Here is a 21,581-nt window from a genome sequence, read left to right as displayed (position 1 = left end):
GAAAGCTAACACTGCATCCAGGAGAACCATGTCTCTACCATCCAGACAGACAGTATCTAACAACTAGAAAGCTAACACTGCATCCAGGAGAACCATGTCTCTACCATCCAGACACAGTATCTAGCAACTAGAAAGCTAACACTGCATCCAGGAGAACCATGTCTCTACCATCCAGACAGACAGGCAGTATCTAGCAACTAGAAAGCTAACACTGCATCCAGGAGAACCATGTCTCTACCATCCAGACAGACAGACAGTATCTAGCAACAGAAAGCTAACACTGCATCCAGGAGAACCATGTCTCTACCATCCAGACAGACAGACAGTATCTAGCAACTAGAAAGCTAACACTGCATCCAGGAGAACCATGTCTCTACCATCCAGACAGACAGTATCTAGCAACTAGAAAGCTAACACTGCATCCAGGAGAACCATGTCTCTACCATCCAGACAGACAGTATCTAGCAACTAGAAAGCTAACACTGCATCCAGGAGAACCATGTCTCTACCATCCAGACAGACAGACAGTATCTAACAACTAGAAAGCTAACACTGCATCCAGGAGAACCATGTCTCTACCATCCAGACAGACAGACAGTATCTAACAACTAGAAAGCTAACACTGCATCCAGGAGAACCATGTCTCTACCATCCAGACAGACAGTATCTAACAACTAGAAAGCTAACACTGCATCCAGGAGAACCATGTCTCTACCATCCAGACAGACAGACAGTATCTAACAACTAGAAAGCTAACACTGCATCCAGGAGAACCATGTCTCTACCATCCAGACAGACAGTATCTAGCAACTAGAAAGCTAACACTGCATCCAGGAGAACCATGTCTCTACCATCCAGACAGACAGACAGTATCTAGCAACTAGAAAGCTAACACTGCATCCAGGAGAACCATGTCTCTACCAGACAGACAGTCCAGAAAGCTAACACTGATCCAGGAGAACCATGTCTCTACCATCCAGACAGACAGAGTATCTACAACTAGAAAGCTAACACTGCATCCAGGAGAACCATGTCTCTACCATCCAGACAGACAGACAGTATCTAGCAACTAGAAAGCTAACACTGCATCCAGGAGAACCATGTCTCTACCATCCAGACAGACAGTATCTAGCAACTAGAAAGCTAACACTGCATCCAGGAGAACCATGTCTCTACCATCCAGACAGACAGTATCTAGAACTAGAAAGCTAACACTGCATCCAGGAGAACCATGTCTCTACCATCCAGACAGACAGACAGTATCTAACAACTAGAAAGCTAACACTGCATCCAGGAGAACCATGTCTCTACCATCCAGACAGACAGACAGTATCTAGCAACTAGAAAGCTAACACTGCATCCAGGAGAACCATGTCTCTACCATCCAGACAGACAGTATCTAGCAACTAGAAAGCTAACACTGCATCCAGGAGAACCATGTCTCTACCATCCAGACAGACAGTATCTAGCAACTAGAAAGCTAACACTGCATCCAGGAGAACCATGTCTCTACCATCCAGACAGACAGTATCTAGCAACTAGAAAGCTAACACTGCATCCAGGAGAACCATGTCTCTACCATCCAGACAGACAGTATCTAACAACTAGAAAGCTAACACTGCATCCAGGAGAACCATGTCTCTACCATCCAGACAGAGTATCTAGCAACTAGAAAGCTAACACTGCATCCAGGAGAACCATGTCTCTACCATCCAGACAGACAGCTAGACACACTGCATCCAGGAGAACCATGTCTCTACCATCCAGACAGACAGACAGTATCTAACAACTAGAAAGCTAACACTGCATCCAGGAGAACCATGTCTCTACCATCCAGACAGACCAGACCAGTATCTAGCAACTAGAAAGCTAACACTGCATCCAGGAGAACCATGTCTCTACCATCCAGACAGACAGACAGTATCTAACAACTAGAAAGCTAACACTGCATCCAGGAGAACCATGTCTCTACCATCCAGACAGACAGTATCTAGCAACTAGAAAGCTAACACTGCATCCAGGAGAACCATGTCTCTACCATCCAGACAGACAGACAGTATCTAACAACTAGAAAGCTAACACTGCATCCAGGAGAACCATGTCTCTACCATCCAGACAGACAGTATCTAGCAACTAGAAAGCTAACACTGCATCCAGGAGAACCATGTCTCTACCATCCAGACAGACAGTATCTAGCAACTAGAAAGCTAACACTGCATCCAGGAGAACCATGTCTCTACCATCCAGACAGACAGTATCTAGTAGAAAGCTAACACTATCCAGGAGAACATGTCTCTACCATCCAGACAGACAGTATCTAACACTAACACTGCATCCAGGAGAACCATGTCTCTACCATCCAGACAGACAGACAGTATCTAGCAACTAGAAAGCTAACACTGCATCCAGGAGAACCATGTCTCTACCATCCAGACAGACAGTATCTAGCAACTAGAAAGCTAACACTGCATCCAGGAGAACCATGTCTCTACCATCCAGACAGACAGTATCTAGCAACTAGAAAGCTAACACTGCATCCAGGAGAACCATGTCTCTACCATCCAGACAGACAGTATCTAGCAACTAGAAAGCTAACACTGCATCCAGGAGAACCATGTCTCTACCATCCAGACAGACAGTATCTACAACTAGAAAGCTAACACTGGAGAACCATGTCTCTACCATCCAGACAGACAGACAGTATCTAGGAGAACAACCATCCAGAAACAGTATCTACACTGCATCCAGCATCCAGAGAACCATGTCTCTACCATCCAGACAGACAGTATCTAGCAACTAGAAAGCTAACACTGCATCCAGGAGAACCATGTCTCTACCATCCAGACAGACAGACAGTATCTAGCAACTAGAAAGCTAACACTGCATCCAGGAGAACCATGTCTCTACCATCCAGACAGACAGTAGTCTAGCAACTAGAAAGCTAACACTGCATCCAGGAGAACCATGTCTCTACCATCCAGACAGACAGTATCTAGCAACTAGAAAGCTAACACTGCATCCAGGAGAACCATGTCTCTACCATCCAGACAGACAGTATCTAACAACTAGAAAGCTAACACTGCATCCAGGAGAACCATGTCTCTACCATCCAGACAGACAGTATCTAGCAACTAGAAAGCTAACACTGCATCCAGGAGAACCATGTCTCTACCATCCAGACAGACAGTATCTAACAACTAGAAAGCTAACACTGCATCCAGGAGAACCATGTCTCTACCATCCAGACAGACAGTATCTAGCAACTAGAAAGCTAACACTGCATCCAGGAGAACCATGTCTCTACCATCCAGACAGACAGTATCTAGCAACTAGAAAGCTAACACTGCATCCAGGAGAACCATGTCTCTACCATCCAGACAGACAGACAGTATCTAGCAACTAGAAAGCTAACACTGCATCCAGGAGAACCATGTCTCTACCATCCAGACAGACAGACATATCTAGCAACTAGAAAGCTAACACTGCATCCAGGAGAACCATGTCTCTACCATCCAGACAGACAGTATCTAGCAACTAGAAAGCTAACACTGCATCCAGGAGAACCATGTCTCTACCATCCAGACAGACAGACAGTATCTAACAACTAGAAAGCTAACACTGCATCCAGGAGAACCATGTCTCTACCATCCAGACAGACAGACAGTATCTAACAACTAGAAAGCTAACACTGCATCCAGGAGAACCATGTCTCTACCATCCAGACAGACAGTATCTAGCAACTAGAAAGCTAACACTGCATCCAGGAGAACCATGTCTCTACCATCCAGACAGACAGTATCTAGCAACTAGAAAGCTAACACTGCATCCAGGAGAACCATGTCTCTACCATCCAGACAGACAGTATCTAGCAACTAGAAAGCTAACACTGCATCCAGGAGAACCATGTCTCTACCATACCATCCAGACAGACAGACAGTATCTAACAACTAGAAAGCTAACACTGCATCCAGGAGAACCATGTCTCTACCATCCAGACAGACAGACAGTATCTAGCAACTAGAAAGCTAACACTGCATCCAGGAGAACCATGTCTCTACCATCCAGACAGACAGTATCTAGCAACTAGAAAGCTAACACTGCATCCAGGAGAACCATGTCTCTACCATCCAGACAGACAGTATCTAGCAACTAAAAGCTGCATCCAGTAACAGACAGACAGCATCCAGGAGAACCATGTCTCTACCATCCAGACAGACAGTATCTAGCAACTAGAAAGCTAACACTGCATCCAGGAGAACCATGTCTCTACCATCCAGACAGACAGTATCTAGCAACTAGAAAGCTAACACTGCATCCAGGAGAACCATGTCTCTACCATCCAGACAGACAGTATCTAACAACTAGAAAGCTAACACTGCATCCAGGAGAACCATGTCTCTACCATCCAGACAGACAGTATCTAGCAACTAGAAAGCTAACACTGCATCCAGGAGAACCATGTCTCTACCATCCAGACAGACAGTATCTAGCAACTAGAAAGCTAACACTGCATCCAGGAGAACCATGTCTCTACCATCCAGACAGACAGACAGTATCTAACAACTAGAAAGCAACACTCTACCATCCAGCATCAGGAGAACCATGTCTCTACCATCCAGACAGACAGACAGTATCTAACAACTAGAAAGCTAACACTGCATCCAGGAGAACCATGTCTCTACCATCCAGACAGACAGTATCTAGCAACTAGAAAGCTAACACTGCATCCAGGAGAACCATGTCTCTACCATCCAGACAGACAGTATCTAGCAACTAGAAAGCTAACACTGCATCCAGGAGAACCATGTCTCTACCATCCAGACAGACAGTATCTAGCAACTAGAAAGCTAACACTGCATCCAGGAGAACCATGTCTCTACCATCCAGACAGACAGTATCTAGCAACTAGAAAGCTAACACTGCATCCAGGAGAACCATGTCTCTACCATCCAGACAGACAGACAGTATCTAACAACTAGAAAGCTAACACTGCATCCAGGAGAACCATGTCTCTACCATCCAGACAGACAGACAGTATCTAACAACTAGAAAGCTAACACTGCATCCAGGAGAACCATGTCTCTACCATCCAGACAGACAGACAGTATCTAGCAACTAGAAAGCTAACACTGCATCCAGGAGAACCATGTCTCTACCATCCAGACAGACAGTATCTAGCAACTAGAAAGCTAACACTGCATCCAGGAGAACCATGTCTCTACCATCCAGACAGACAGTATCTAGCAACTAGAAAGCTAACACTGCATCCAGGAGAACCATGTCTCTACCATCCAGACAGACAGACAGTATCTAGCAACTAGAAAGCTAACACTGCATCCAGGAGAACCATGTCTCTACCATCCAGACAGACAGTATCTAACAACTAGAAAGCTAACACTGCATCCAGGAGAACCATGTCTCTACCATCCAGACAGACAGACAGTATCTAGCAACTAGAAAGCTAACACTGCATCCAGGAGAACCATGTCTCTACCATCCAGACAGACAGGAGAACCATGTCAGTATCTAGCAACTAGAAAGCTAACACTGCATCCAGGAGAACCATGTCTCTACCATCCAGACAGACAGTATCTAACAACTAGAAAGCTAACACTGCATCCAGGAGAACCATGTCTCTACCATCCAGACAGACAGACAGTATCTAGCAACTAGAAAGCTAACACTGCATCCAGGAGAACCATGTCTCTACCATCCAGACAGACAGTATCTAGCAACTAGAAAGCTAACACTGCATCCAGGAGAACCATGTCTCTACCATCCAGACAGACAGTATCTAGCAACTAGAAAGCTAACACTGCATCCAGGAGAACCATGTCTCTACCATCCAGACAGACAGTATCTAGCAACTAGAAAGCTAACACTGCATCCAGGAGAACCATGTCTCTACCATCCAGACAGACAGACAGTATCTAGCAACTAGAAAGCTAACACTGCATCCAGGAGAACCATGTCTCTACCATCCAGACAGACAGTATCTAGCAACTAGAAAGCTAACACTGCATCCAGGAGAACCATGTCTCTACCATCCAGACAGACAGTATCTAACAACTAGAAAGCTAACACTGCATCCAGGAGAACCATGTCTCTACCATCCAGACAGACAGTATCTAGTATCTAGCAACTAGAAAGCTAACACTGCATCCAGGAGAACCATGTCTCTACCATCCAGACAGATCTAACAACTAGAAAGCTAACACTGCATCCAGGAGAACCATGTCTCTACCATCCAGACAGACAGACAGTATCTAGCAACTAGAAAGCTAACACTGCATCCAGGAGAACCATGTCTCTACCATCCAGCACATCCTATTGTAACTCTGAAATCAATGATGTTGTCCATGTCTCTACCATGCAACCAAATTGCTAACAACTTAGTAACACTGTCAGTGTGAATATGCCTCTACCATCCAACACAGTCAGTGTGAATATGCAGTAACACTGAGTCAGTGTGAATATGCCTCCTAGTAACACAACTAGAAAGCTCACTGTGGAGAACCATGTCCTCCTCCAGTAACACAGACAGTGTCTATATGCAACCTAGAACACAGTCAGTAATATGCCTCCTAGTAACACAGTCAGTGTGAATATGCCTCCTAGTAACACAGTCAGTGTGAATATGCCTCCTAGTAACACATATGCCTCCTAGTAACACAGTCAGTGTGAATATGCCTCCTAGTAACACAGTCAGTGTGAATATGCCTCCTAGTAACACAGTCAGTCAGTGTGAATATGCCTCCTAGTAACACAGTCAGTGTGAATATGCCTCCTAGTAACACAGTCAGTGTGAATATGCCTCCTAGTAACACAGTCAGTGTGAATATGCCTCCTAGTAACACAGTCAGTGTGAATATGCCTCCTAGTAACACTGTCAGTGTGAATATGCCTCCTAGTAACACTGTCAGTGTGAATATGCCTCCTAGTAACACTGTCAGTGTGAATATGCCTCCAGTAACACAGTCAGTGTGAATATGCCTCCAGTAACCCGTGTCCAGATTAGTAACCCAGTGTCCAATTAGTAACCCGTGTCCAGATTAGTAACCCGTGTCCAGATTAGTAACCCGTGTCCAGATTAGTAACCCGTGTCCAGATTAGTAACCCGTGTCCAGATTAGTAACCCGTGTCCAGATTAGTAACCCGTGTCCAGATTAGTAACCCGTGTCCAGATTAGTAACCCGTGTCCAGATTAGTAACCCGTGTCCAGATTAGTAACCCGTGTCCAGATTAGTAACCCGTGTCCAGATTAGTAACCCGTGTCCAGATTAGTAACCCGTGTCCAGATTAGTAACCCAGATTAGTAACCCGTCCAGATTCCAAATTAATTTTTCCAACTTTCATAAAACCTCTTCTCGTGGAAGCGAGGTGGCACATTGTAGTTATTAGCCATCCTCTGCTACCAATGTTAGCTTAAAATGACACAACGACTATGTTCCTGTTGAACAACGTTTACTAAACCGTATTTACCTAATACATGGTTACCATGACACTCAGGACAGGCCCACAACACTGACTCCCAGGCCCACTGGAGTGATATCACCGTAGTAACAGAAATATAGGGGGACTTTAAACGTTAAGTTAACACAGTCCAAACAACATCTATTTTGACAGTGAAGCTAATATTGTAAGTGAAAGCACTGTGTATCCAGTGTGTTATGGGTTATGTCTTGGATGCGTTATGGGTTATGTTAGGTCACTGTGTATCCAGTGTGTTATGGGTTATGTTAGGTCACTGTATCCAGTCCCCCAATTGAAGAAGTCAAAGTAGTCTGACCAATTGTATTAAAGTTGTCAAACATTTTGTACTTGTTCCCAAACTCCTTGGTTGCATTTGCAGTCTGTTTTGGTTGTGTTATGGGTTATGTTTTGCCCAAAAGTAACTGAATGGTGGATCATGACGAGATGTTTCTAAACAACTAAATGAATCCTGATGCCAGAACTAATACAAATCATAAATGAAACATGCTAACCTCACCATTATCAATAACAAAGGCTACAACAAAACATGCTAACCTCACCATTATCAATAACAAAGGCTACAACAAAACATGCTAACCTCACCATTATCAATAACAGAGGCTACAACAAAACATGCTAACCTCACCATTATCAATAACAAAGGCTACAACAAAACATGCTAACCTCACCATTATCAATAACAGAGGCTACAACAAAACATGCTAACCTCACCATTATCAATAACAGAGGCTACAACAAAACATGCTACCCTCACCATTATCAATAACAAAGGCTACAACAAAACATGCTAACCTCACCATTATCAATAACAAAGGCTACAACAAAACATGCTAACCTCACCATTATCAATAACAGAGGCTACAACAAAACATGCTAACCTCACCATTATCAATAACAAAGGCTACAACAAAACATGCTAACCTCACCATTATCAATAACAGAGGCTACAACAAAACATGCTAACCTCACCATTATCAATAACAAAGGCTACAACAAAACATGCTAACCTCACCATTATCAATAACAGAGGCTACAACAAAACATGCTAACCTCTCACTATTACCAATAACAGAGGGGGTCTGATCTTTGTGCCTCTGTAACTTCATCATTCATCATCATTCAAGATTCATTCATTATTATTCATAATCATGGTAGCATCCACATGAATGTAGAAGTGTTCAGAAACATCTTCTATTCTTACTGACAATACAAGTGAAGTGACTCCAAACTGACAGGACATTATTCACCATTCAGTTTCTATTAGGAAAAACATCTAAAACACAACCAATACAAACTGCAAATTAATTCAACAAGTTAGTAGAATCACAAGCTTGATGTAATCACTGCAGGCATGGAATATGGGACCAAATACTAAACGTATGACTACTTTAATACACTATAAGTGAATATAACTGAATAATTACGACTTTTTGAAATGGGAGAACTACATACATAAAGTGCTTTCATATCTGATAATACTGACCTCAGAGTCTCCAGTCTGCAGTGTGGATCCTCCAGTCCAGCAGAGATCAGCTTCACTCCTGAATCCTTCAGGTCATTGTTACTCAGGTCCAGCTCTCTCAGGTGTGAGGGGTTTGACCTCAGAGCTGAGACCAGAGAAGCACAGCCTTCCTCTGTGACTCCACAGCCTGACAGCCTGCAAAGAGTCAAATCATATTAAAATCACACTGATATTCTTTGGTGTTGAAAATAGTGGCAGTATATTTTTTCAACATATTCAGATATATCAGTGTCCTGAAACTTTCCATATATATATATTCGTAAATGAATGTATCATTAAAAATGACAAATGATCAAAGTATTGCCTGCAGACATGTATAGTACAAATATTATAGTAGACTGACCAGAGCAGTTTAAATATAACTCAAAAGACATATATACAGTATATATTTTTCTACATTTTCAGATATAGTGTTCTGAAACCTGCCATATCTATTCATATATTAATGTACCATTATTATAAATTATCAAAAGTATTTCCTCAGATAGAAACATGTACAGTACAAATATTTGAGTAAACTGACCAGACCAGTTTAAAAAAGCAGTATTAGTCAAAAGAGACAGTGAGGAATCAGAATCAGATTGTATTGAGTATACAGTCCACACCATATCTATTTAGACAGTGAGGAATCAGATTATTCAATACAAACAGTCCACACCATATGTATTTAGACAGTGAGGTGTCAGATTTAGATTGTATTGAGTATACAGTCCACACCATATCTATTTAGACAGTGAGGTATCAGATTTAGATTGTATTGAGTATACAGTCCACACCATATCTATTTAGACAGTGAGGTATCAGATTTAGATTGTATTGAGTATACAGTCCACACCATATCTCTTTAGACAGTGAGGTATCAGATTTAGATTGTATTGAGTATACAGTCCACACCATATCTATTTAGACAGTGAAGCTGACATTTTAAATGTGGCTCTATACTCCAACATTTTGGATTTCAGATCTAATGTTTCATATGAGGTGACAGTTTATAATGTCACCTTTTATTTGGGGTATTTTAATACAAACAGTTGAAGTCGGTAGTTTAAATACACCTTAACCAAATACATTTAAACTCAATTTTTACAATTCCTGACATTTAATCCTAGTTAAAATTCCCTGTCTTAGGTCAGTTGGGATCATTACTTTATGTTAAGAATGTGAAATGTCAGAATAATAGTAGAGAGAATTATTTATTTCAGCTTTTATTTCTTTCATCACATTCCCAGTGGGTCAGAAGTTTACATACACTCAATTAGTATTTGGTAGCATTGCCTTTAAATTGTTTAACTTGGGTCAAATGTTTCAAGTAGCCTTCCACAAACTACCCACAATAAGTTGAGGGAATTTTGGCCCATTCCTCCTGACAGAGCTGGTGTAACCGAGTCAGGTTTGTAGGTCTCCTTGCTCACACATGCTTTTTCAGTTCTGCCCTCAAATTATATGTAGGATAAAGGTCAGGGCTTTGTGATGGCCACTCCAATACCTTGACTTTGTTGTCCTTAATCCATTTTGCTGCAAACCGTAGTTTGGCTTTTTTTAATGGTGGTTTGGGAGCAGTGGCTTATTGATGAACAACCTTTCAGCTTATGTTGATATAGGACTCATTTTACTGTGGATATAGATACTTTGTACCTTTTACCTCCAGCATCTTCACAAGGTCCTTTGCTGTTGTTCTGGGATTTATTTGCCACAAAGTAAGATAATCTCTAGGAGACAGAACATGTCTCCTTCCTGAGTGGTATGAGGGCTGCGTGGTCCCATGGTGTTTATACTTGCGTACTATTGTTTGAACAGATGAACGTGGTACCTTCATGCATTTGGAAATTGCTTCCAAGGATGAACCAGACTTGTCCGAGGTCTTGGCTGATTTATTTTAAATTTCTCCCAATGTCAGGCAAAAAGGCACTGAGTTTTAAGGTAGGCATTGAAATACATCCAAATTATGTCAATTAGTCTATCAGATGCTTCTAAAGCTATGACATGATTTTCTGGAATTTTACAAGCTGTTTAAAGGCACAGTCAACTTACTGTATGTAAACCTCTGACCCACTGGAATTGTGATACAGTGAATTATAAATTAAATCATCTGTCTGTAAAAAAGTGTTTGAAAAAGTGACTCCAAAATGACAGGACATTATGAACCATTCAGTTTCTATCAGGAAAACATCCGAACACAACCAAGACAAACTGCAAATTAATTCAACAAGTTAGTAGAACCACAAGCTTGATGTAATCACTGCAGGCATGGAATATGGGACCAAATACTAAACGTATGACTACTTTAATACACTATAAGTGAATATAACCGAATAATTACAACTTTTTGAAATGGGAGAACTACATACATAAAGTATCTGTATCTGTTAATACTTACCTCAGAGTCTCCAGTTTACAGTGGGGATTCCCCAGTCCAGCAGAGAGCAGCTTCACTCCTGAATCCTTCAGGTCATTGTTACTCAGATCCAGCTCTCTCAGGTGTGAGGGGTTTGACTTCAGAGCTGAGACCAGAGAAGCACAGCCTTCCATCTTGACTCCACAGCCTGACAGCCTGACAAAGAGATCATCATGACTTCACAAACACACTGTTCATTTAACACCAGTAGTGTAGAAGGACAATGGCAGATGCATTTGGTTTATTTTCCCAAACAGATTCATCTTCCGTCTCCAATAAGTGTATGGTCATAATGTTATACTAATGTGAAAATCAATGCATTTATTCAGTATGTTATTCAATATAATATTATATACATATAATACATATTTTTCTCTAAACTGAATATTTCTTCCTGATGATTAGTTCTTATATGTCATTTTATTTACTCACAGAGCAGCTCTGGAGGCTTTGACCACTGGCAGCAGCCTCAGAAGACCTTCCTCTGATCTGGAGTATTTCTTCAGGTCAAACACATCCAGATCCTTTTCTGAAGTCAGCAACACAAAGACCAGAGCTGACCACTGTGCAGGTGACAGGTTGGGTTTTGAGAGACTTCCTGATCTCAGGTATCTTTGGATCTCCTCCACTAGAGAATGGTCATTCAGTTCATTCAGACAGTGGAACAGATTGATGCTCCTCTCTGGAGAGGGATTCTCCCTGATCTTCTCCTTGATGTACTTGACTGTTTCTTCATGGCTCTGTGAGCTGCTTCTTGTCTTTGTCAGTAGACCTCGTAAGTGCTTCTGATTGGACTCCAGTGAGAGGCCCAGAAGGAAGCGGAGGAAAAGGTCCAGGTTTCCCGTCTCACTTTGTAAGGCTTTATCCACAGCACTCTTGTAGAAAGTAACTTTACGCCTTTGTTTGATCCTCACAGAAAAGTTCCTGGATGTTGATTGCAGTTTGTCCATTAGATTCTCATTGTTGTTTATGAATGAGAGGAACACATATACAGCAGCCAGAAACTCCTGAATGCTCAGATGAACAAAGCAGTACACCTTGTCCTGGTACAGCCCACGTTCCTCTTTAAAGAGCTGTGTGCACAATCCTGAGTACACTGAGGCTTCATTGACATCAATGCCAGCCTCCTTCAGGTCTTCTTCATAGAAAATCAGATTGCAATTCACAAGCTGTTGAAAAGCCAGTTTACCCAGTGACAGAATGCTCTCTTTATTCCAGTGTGGACCTGTCTCTTTCCCAAGATACTTTGCATTCTTCTGTTTGGTATGAAACAACACAAGGTGTGTGTACATCTCAGTCAGAGTCTTGGGCATCTCTTCTCTCTTATGTTTCAGCATGTGTTCAAGGACTGTTGCAGAAATCCAACAGAAGACTGGAATGTGGCACATGATGTGGAGGCTCCTTGATGTCTTTATGTGTGAGATGATTCTTCTGGCCAGGTCCTCATCACTGAATCTCTTCCTGAAGTACTCCTCCCTCTGTGGGTCATTGAACCCTCGTACCTCTGTCACCTGGTCAACACACCCTGAAGGGATCTTATTGGCTGCTGCAGGTCGGGCAGTTATCCAGAGGAGAGCAGAGGGAAGCAGATTTCCCTTGATGAGGTTTGTCAGCAGAACATCCACTGAGGTTGACTCTGTGACGTCCCAACATATCTTGTTGTTCTGGAAGTCTAGGGGCAGTCGGCACTCATCCAGACCATCAAAGATTAACAGAACTTTGTACTTGTCGAAGTTGGAGATTCCTGACTGTTTGGTTTCCATTGAGAAGTGATTAAGAAGTTCAATTAAAGTGTGTTTGTCCTCTTTCATCAAATTCAGCTCCCGAAAAGGGAATGAAAATACAAATTGGACATCCTGATTTGCTTTTCCTTCAGCCCAGTCCAGAATGAACTTCTGCACAGAGACTGTTTTTCCAATGCCAGAGACTCCCTTTGTCAGCACAGTTCTGATAGGTTTGTCTTGTCCAGTTAAGGGTGTGAAGATGTCGTTACATTTGATTGGAGTCTCTGGTCTTGCTTGTTTCCTGGTTGTTGTCTCAATCTGTCTCAGCTCATGTTCATTATTGACCTCTCCTGTTCCACCCTCTGTGATGTAGAGCTCTGTGTAGATCTTACTGAGAAGTGTTGGGTTTCCTTGTTTAGCGATCCCCTCAAATACACATTGAAACTTCTTCTTTAGACTAGATTTGAGTTCACGTTGGCAAAACACAGCAAGATCATCTGAATGAAGAAATAACACAGAGGATATTAATATTGTCTGTTTTAATGCCTACAGTATTGTAGGACTGTTATAAAGTTGTAAATTATAATCATTTCTTCTCTAAACTGACTGTATAAATGTGTAAATGTTTTCATAATGCATTACAGACTGGTGTGACTGATTATATTATTATTGGTTTTATTGATGGTATTATTAATGTTGTCTCTCTTTCTCTAAATTAATCACCACAACACATCCCTGCTGCTACTTGATGAGGTCACTAGGTGTTGTGTTAAGGCTGCTACAATATCACTGCTACAATATAATCTTTCAATCTGTGCATCCTGCTTGTTCACGCCCAACAACGCCCATACCTGCTTTCCATCAGATTATAATGGTGACAAGACCCTTGCTTTGTCCCTGCACTTAGCCTAATGCGTTCTTTTGTACGTGTGTTATCTAGGATCAGCAGACTATGTGTCTCTTCTGACATTCCTTCAGCATCTCCATGTCCTAAAAATATGTGGGCTATGTCTATAGTCCATTAGTTGGTCATTTGGCTGACCCCCTCCTTTGTATATACCTCTGACCTTGGTATGTCCAGTTGCCCTAGGCGCCTATGTGTCGCCTTCCCTTCGTGTGGTCTGTTTAATGTTTAGCTGTCCCATACTCTCATGGCCTCCTGTCCTATACAATAGACATTGCATTTTACCAGAATGGTAAATGCACTCTATAAGTGTATCTTTCTCTTGTGTTACAGTATTATGTTCCTCCATATATGTACATCTTTCTCCCATAGGGTCTACACCAGAAGGTAATGGTTATAGGAGGAAGGTATATAGTGGAGGGTCTACACCAGAAGGTAATGGATATCTGTAGGAGGAAGGTATATAGTGGAGGGTCGACACCAGAAGGTAATGGTTATATGAGGAAGGTATATAGTGGAGGGTCTACACCAGAAGGTAATGGTTATAGGAGGAAGGTATATAGTGGAGGGTCTACACCAGAAGGTAATGGGTATCTGTAGGAGGAAGGTATATAGTGGAGGGTCCACACCAGAAGGTAATGGTTATAGGAGGAAGGTATATAGTGCAGGGTCTACACCAGAAGGTAATGGGTATCTGTAGGAGGAAGGTATATAGTGGAGGGTCGACACCAGAAGGTAATGGTTATAGGAGGAAGGTATATAATGGAGGGTCTACACCAGAAGGTAATGGGTATCTGTAGGAGGAAGGTATATAGTGGAGGGTCTACACCAGAAGGTAATGGGTATCTGTAGGAGGAAGGTATATAGTGGAGGGTCTACACCAGAAGGTAATGGGTATCTGTAGGAGGAAGGTATATAGTGGAGGGTTTACACCAGAAGGTAATGGGTATCTGTAGGAGGAAGGTATATAGTGGAGGGTCGACACCAGAAGGTAATGGTTATAGGAGGAAGGTATATAGTGGAGGGTCTACACCAGAAGGTAATGGTTATAGGAGGAAGGTATATAGTGGAGGGTCTACACCAGAAGGTAATGGTTATAGGAGGAAGGTATATAGTGGAGGGTCTACACCAGAAGGTAATGGGTATCTGTAGGAGGAAGGTATATAGTGGAGGGTTTACACCAGAAGGTAATGGGTATCTGTAGGAGGAAGGTATATAGTGGAGGGTCGACACCAGAAGGTAATGGTTATAGGAGGAAGGTATATAGTGGAGGGTCTACACCAGAAGGTAATGGGTATAGGAGGAAGGTATATAGTGGAGGGTCTACACCAGAAGGTAATGGGTATCTGTAGGATGAAGGTATATAGTGGAGGGTCTACACCAGAAGGTAATGGTTATAGGAGGAAGGTATATAGTGGAGGGTCTACACCAGAAGGTAATGGGTATAGGAGGAAGGTATATAGTGGAGGGTCTACACCAGAAGGTAATGGGTATAGGAGGAAGGTATAAGGTAATGGTTATAGGAGGAAGGTATATAGTGGAGGGTCTACACCAGAAGGTAATGAGTATAGGAGGAAGGTATATAGTGGAGGGTCTACACCAGAAGGTAATGGTTATAGGAGGAAGGTATATAGTGGAGGGTCTACACCAGAAGGTAATGGATATAGGAAGAAGGTATATAGTGGAGGGTCTACACCAGAAGGTAATGGGTATCTGTAGGAGGAAGGTATATAGTGGAGGGTCTACACCAGAAGGTAATGGGTATCTGTAGGAGGAAGGTATATAGTGGAGGGTCTACACCAGAAGGTAATGGTTATAGGAGGAAGGTATATAGTGGAGGGTCTACACCAGAAGGTAATGGGTATCTGTAGGAGGAAGGTATATAGTGGAGGGTCTACACCAGAAGGTAATGGTATCTGTAGGAGGAAGGTATATAGTAGAGGGTCTACACCAGAAGGTAATGGGTATCTGTAGGAGGAAGGTATATAGTGGAGGGTCTACACCAGAAGGTAATGGTTATAGGAGGAAGGTATATAGTGGAGGGTCTACACCAGAAGGTAATGGTTATAGGAGGAAGGTATATAGTGGAGGGTCTACACCAGAAGGTAATGGTTATAGGAGGAAGGTATATAGTGGATGGTCTACACCAGAAGGTAATGGTTATAGGAGGAAGGTATATAGTGGAGGGTCTACACCAGAAGGTAATGGTTATAGGAGGAAGGTATATATTGTAGCACTAAGCTTGGAATGTGTTGGTGCAGGGAAGTGATTACATGTGTCAGGCATTGATAAGGGGAGAGAGACATGGATTAGTGATGGAGGGGGTCAGATGAAGTGAGGAAGAACAGATATCACTAAGGTTTGTATAGCTACATAGATACATTGGCTGTTCGGCTTTGGAGGAGGAGACTCAGCCTAGGCTAGCCAAGGGTTAAATATCAGTGCTTGTGTGAGATGTTTTGTTGTCTGAATTACAGCTGTACCGACCCTCTGGGAAGAATTAAACGTGGTTAAAGCTTCTCTAGTGTCCGTGAGTTATTTACTCACAAATTACAGTGTTCAGGTTGCTACAATATCATTGAGTTACACAGCTACTTTAACTGTACTTTAGCTACAGCTTTAAATGTTATAAAACAGCATTCAACATGAGGCAGACAGATCTTACATTTCTCCAGTGTGTCAGCAAGCTGCTTCTGGTTCATTTTCCTCAGGATGTGCAGTGTGATCTTCAGAGCCCCCTCGCTGGCACTGCTCTCCTGCTTCTCATCTTCAGCATCCACCACTTCCTTATCCTGCATCTGACTCTCAAAGCCTTCTGGGAGTTCTGGACTAAGAATCCTCTTGAACATCTTCAGCTCGTTCTTCACAAATGTCATAATATTCTGTTCAAGCAACTGAAATAAATAAAGTAAATAAGTTAAGCAAGAGACTAAATGCTTTCTCATCAACACATTAATGAATGTTTGACAGATCAACTTTACTTGAGGTAAACAAAAACAAATGTACATAACAGGACCACATACACTGAATATGGAGGCCAGGTCTGTATGATGACTCTGGGAAGACTGACCACTGAGAATCTCTGACTCTGATCTCTCCTGTTGGTTTCTGTGGACAAAACATGATATTACATCTCATCCAGGGAGCACACGCACACACACACACACACACACACACACACACAGGGAGGGAATGTTGTGTTTGTTTAATATTGTTTTACGACTATGAAAATGGACAAAATGATTAGCCTATGGATTATGAAAACAAAAATAAACGTGAAAATGGGAGGTGAAATGACTAGAGACAGTGTTGTTTAACTCACTGACCAGGACCCATGAGTTCTTACCTTTGTTCAGTAGAAAAGTCTCCCTTTCTAAACTCTATAGGAGGATCCATAGACCAGTCACTCTTCATGGACACACAGCTGGGAACAGGGGAGGCTGGTCTCTCCTGCTTGATTGGGCTTCAACACAACAGAGACAAACATTACATCTCTCATCTACTCTGAGCTCAGATGGGGAAACATAAGAAGAGTTTCACAAATAGAACTGACTTCCAGACGTTAGTTAATGGCGCGAGCAGTGAGTCATGTTTAATAACTAAATTAATTTAGCGTCGCGAACGTTGTAGTCAGTCTGTCAGCCCCGCTAAAAGGCTGGTGTCGTTACTCTGCCTTCTCCGGGGGCATGTTGAGGTAAATTTACTAACCGGGAGAGTTGAATTGTGTAATTTATTGGAGGGCTGGAAGAGGCACTCTCGAGGTTGTTTACTCACAATACCTGTCTGGGTTGGCGCCCCACCTTGGGTTGTGCCATGGCGGAGATCTTTGTGGGCTATACTCAGCCTTGTCTCAGGATGGTAAGTTGGTGGTTGAAGATATCCCTCTAGTGGTGTGGGGGCTGTGCTGTGGCAAAGTGGGTGGGGTTATATCCTTCCTGTTTGGCCCTGTCCGGGGGTGTCCTCTGATGGGGCCACAGTGTCTGACCCCTCCTGTCTCAGCCTCCAGTATTTATGCTGCAGTAGTTTATGTGTCGGGGGGCTAGGGTCAGTTTGTTATATCTGGAATACTTCCTGTCCTATTCGGTGTCCTGTGTGAATTTAAGTGTGCGTTCTCTAATTCTCTCCTCTCTTTCTTTCTCTCTCAGAGGACCTGAGCCCTAGGACCATCTGACATGATGACTCCTTGCTGTCCCCAGTCCACCTGGCCGTGCTGCTGCTCCAGTTTCAACTGTTCTGCCTTACTATTATTTGACCATGCTGGTCATTTATGAACATTTGAACATCTTGGCCATGTTCTGTTATAATCTCCATGCGTCACAGCCAGAAGAGGACTGGCGACCCCATATAGCCTGGTTCCTCTCTAGGTTTCTTCCTAGGTTTTGGCCTTTCTAGGGAGTTTCCTAGCCACCGTGCTTCTACATCTGCATTGCTTGCTGTTTGGAGTTTTAGGCTGGGTTTCTGTACAGCACTTTGAGATATCAGCTGATGTACGAAGGGCTATATAAATACATTTGATTTGATTTGATTGAGGCGCACTGAAAATGATATTCAAAAGTTTGGTCCTTGGACACAAAGGGGTTAAACACTAAAGTTACCGTCTATCTAGAGAAGAGAGGAGAACCTGACAGAGGTAGCCAGCATCCGTCAACGAGAGAGGGAGAAGCCCTCCATGGGATTTAACAGGTGGAAGAAACAACCGGGGAGCTCCATCGGTCCACAAGAAATGCAGACAGCCGGTGATGATGTAGTGGTAGCTATGGTAACTAGGATGCTGCTGGTAGAGTAGCTAGCTAGCTTACCGAGCTGTACCGACTAGCAGGTCGTTCGTCTGTCCCTCGTCTCGATGATGAATCCGGTGAACCACAAAATGAAACAAGGATAGAGAGTGAAAAGGATCTGGCTACACTCACACTGTCCCTCACCGTAAAGAAAAAGCAAATTGAACAATAAACTTCGGTGTTTCGACACTGTAACAAACCCCGTCGTTATTCCCCAACATCACCTCAGTCCACTCTGCACGTAACCGGACAATATGCTGTACGGGGACGCGGACAGTTCTGTACGTGGACAGTTCTGTACGGGGACAGTTCTGTACGGGGACGCGGACAGTTCTGTACGGGGACGCTGACAGTTCTGTACGGGGACAGTTCTGTACGGGGACGCGGACAGTTCCAGAGTGTGCACGCACGCAATGCAACACAATCAACTAAACCCAGTCTTTACAGTGGGTAACCCAGTAATATTCATTTTTTATTATAATGTAAAACATTATAAGTTTTTTTTATAACAATATTTTGAGATCTGGGACCATATGGCCAAAGTGTCTCAGTAGAAAATTGGTTGTATAAGTGCTGAGAATAAAGACATTTTACACTTAAGTGGGTGGGTAACTATCCATGAAGTCTCGTGAGCTGTCCTAAGTAGTTAAGAGTTAACAGCAGGTGTCTTGATAATACTATAGAATAATGCAGTGAGTCAGTGGTTCCTGTTCCACATGTAATTGCTTTGGAGTAGTTAAAATAATGTTTTACATTTCTATATGATCAACCCATAAATAATGTAGACCTACATGCAACAGTATGTCTTGTGCTTTTGGCAGTGATTTATGTATAATAATTATAATAAGTCACACCATTTATGTCTGCACAGCATTGTGTCTTCATTTTGGCAGATTAACTCAGATTTTCACCCAGCAGCTGAGGAGTTGGTGCTGTGGCCAAAAGGTGGCTGGTTCAAATCCCGGGCCGGGAAAAAAAAACACCAGAAGTGATCTGATGACTGGAAGGCTGCTTGATTCACATCCTCTAAACATTAACCTTCCGTTGATCAGAACTCTAGAGGTTCTTCTTCACTGAACCCAAAAATATATATAATGTTTTAGTGGTTTCATATATTAAGGAAGTGATAGAACCAAAAAGGCTTCTAGAATGAACCTTCTGTTCTAAGAGTGTATAATAATAAACACGTTGTTCTTCTGATTATTTAATGATCTACATCATGTTATTTCAAGTTCTCCCTTTGGACACAACATCATGTTGTTAAATAATAATTCTAAACTGGGCATTTGAAGGCGTCTAGGTTGTAATGTGTTCAATGAATATGAACATTGTCTGCAACGTTGTAGGCAACATTATTGGCAAGGGACGTGATGCCTACTATGCCAAAGCTATTTAGAGTTGTTAAACGGGTGTGAAGAGTGTGTTGATATAACGGTAATATTGTCAAAAAGATGCATACCATTATATTAGGCAATAATTAAGAGTAGGCAAGTGGTCGTGTCATGTGAAAATTCTATCAAATGTCTAACATTGCAACGAGTACAGTCAGGGTGCCGTGGAACCCCTGCAGTACCTCCACAGACCACGGGTTGAGAACCCCTGCAGTACCTCCACAGACCCCGGGTTGAGAACCCCTGCAGTACCTCCACAGACCCCGGATTGAGAACCCCTGCAGTTCCCCCACAGACCCCGGATTGAGAACCCCTGATTTAGCAGATGCTATTAGCCAGAGTGATTTACAGTAAGCGCTTTCATCATAATTAAGATGGCTACGTGAGATGTGTGTGTGTGTGTATATATATATACATATATACATATATACACACACACACACACACACACACACACACAAAGCTATATATATATACCCATCTAAAATCTATTAGTTAAAAATCTAAGAACAGTAATATTGAAGGTACCCATAAGCAACCATTTCTGATTAAAAAACAAATGTGAACATTTTGGAAATAAACTCATAATAATGATATCAAAAATTGTCATCTCACCTCTTAGCTTTGGTGTGATGTTCCCCAGAGAGACTCATTTTAGAGGCAGGGCCCCCCTCCTCTCTCTCCCCAGAGAGACTCATTTTAGAGGCAGGGACCCCCTCCTCTCTCTCCCCAGAGAGACTCATTTTAGAGGCAGGGACCCCCTCCTCTCTCTCCCCAGAGAGACTCATTTTAGAGCACTGACCCCTAAACAGAGATCCAACATGTTGGTTGTGGTTAACACAGTAATTATTTAATGTTAATTGTTATCATTTATCATTTATCTCTTATAAAACATTTACTAACAGACATAGAAACAATCAGAAGATTTATTGCAATCACATGAAAACGTAGTTGTGACATTTCATCTCCATGGTAACTGTCTGTAATAATAATAAGTCACTGTTTGTTAAGGTAGTTATAGACAGTACAACAACAATAATAATAATAATAATAATAATAATAATAATAATAATAAGTCACTGTGTTAAGGTAGTTATAGACAGTACAGCAACAATAATAATAATAATAATAAAATAATAATAATAATAATAAGTCACTGTTTGTTAAGGTAGTTCTAGACAGTACAGCAACAATAATAATAATAATAAGTCACTGTTTGTTAAGGTAGTTATAGACAGTACAGCAACAATAATAATAATAATAATAAGTCACTGTTTGTTAAGGTAGTTCTAGACAGTACAGCAACAATAATAATAATAATAATAATAATAAGTCACTGTTTGTTAAGGTAGTTATAGACAGTACAGCAATAA

The 21,581-nt window shown here is 42.1% G+C and overlaps 1 pseudogene; it reads right to left on the bottom strand.

Annotated features, from left to right (window-relative positions):
- Window positions 1-20,957, bottom strand: part of LOC124020872 — a 30,466-nt pseudogene extending 9,509 nt beyond the window's left edge.
- Window positions 20,958-21,581: the final 624 nt, after the last annotated feature.

Source organism: Oncorhynchus gorbuscha, unplaced genomic scaffold, assembly GCF_021184085.1.
Source record: "Oncorhynchus gorbuscha isolate QuinsamMale2020 ecotype Even-year unplaced genomic scaffold, OgorEven_v1.0 Un_scaffold_961, whole genome shotgun sequence".
Classification (NCBI taxonomy): domain Eukaryota; kingdom Metazoa; phylum Chordata; class Actinopteri; order Salmoniformes; family Salmonidae; genus Oncorhynchus; species Oncorhynchus gorbuscha.
Note: the sequence above shows the minus strand (reverse complement) of the source record. Positions and strands in the feature narration are given on the sequence as shown.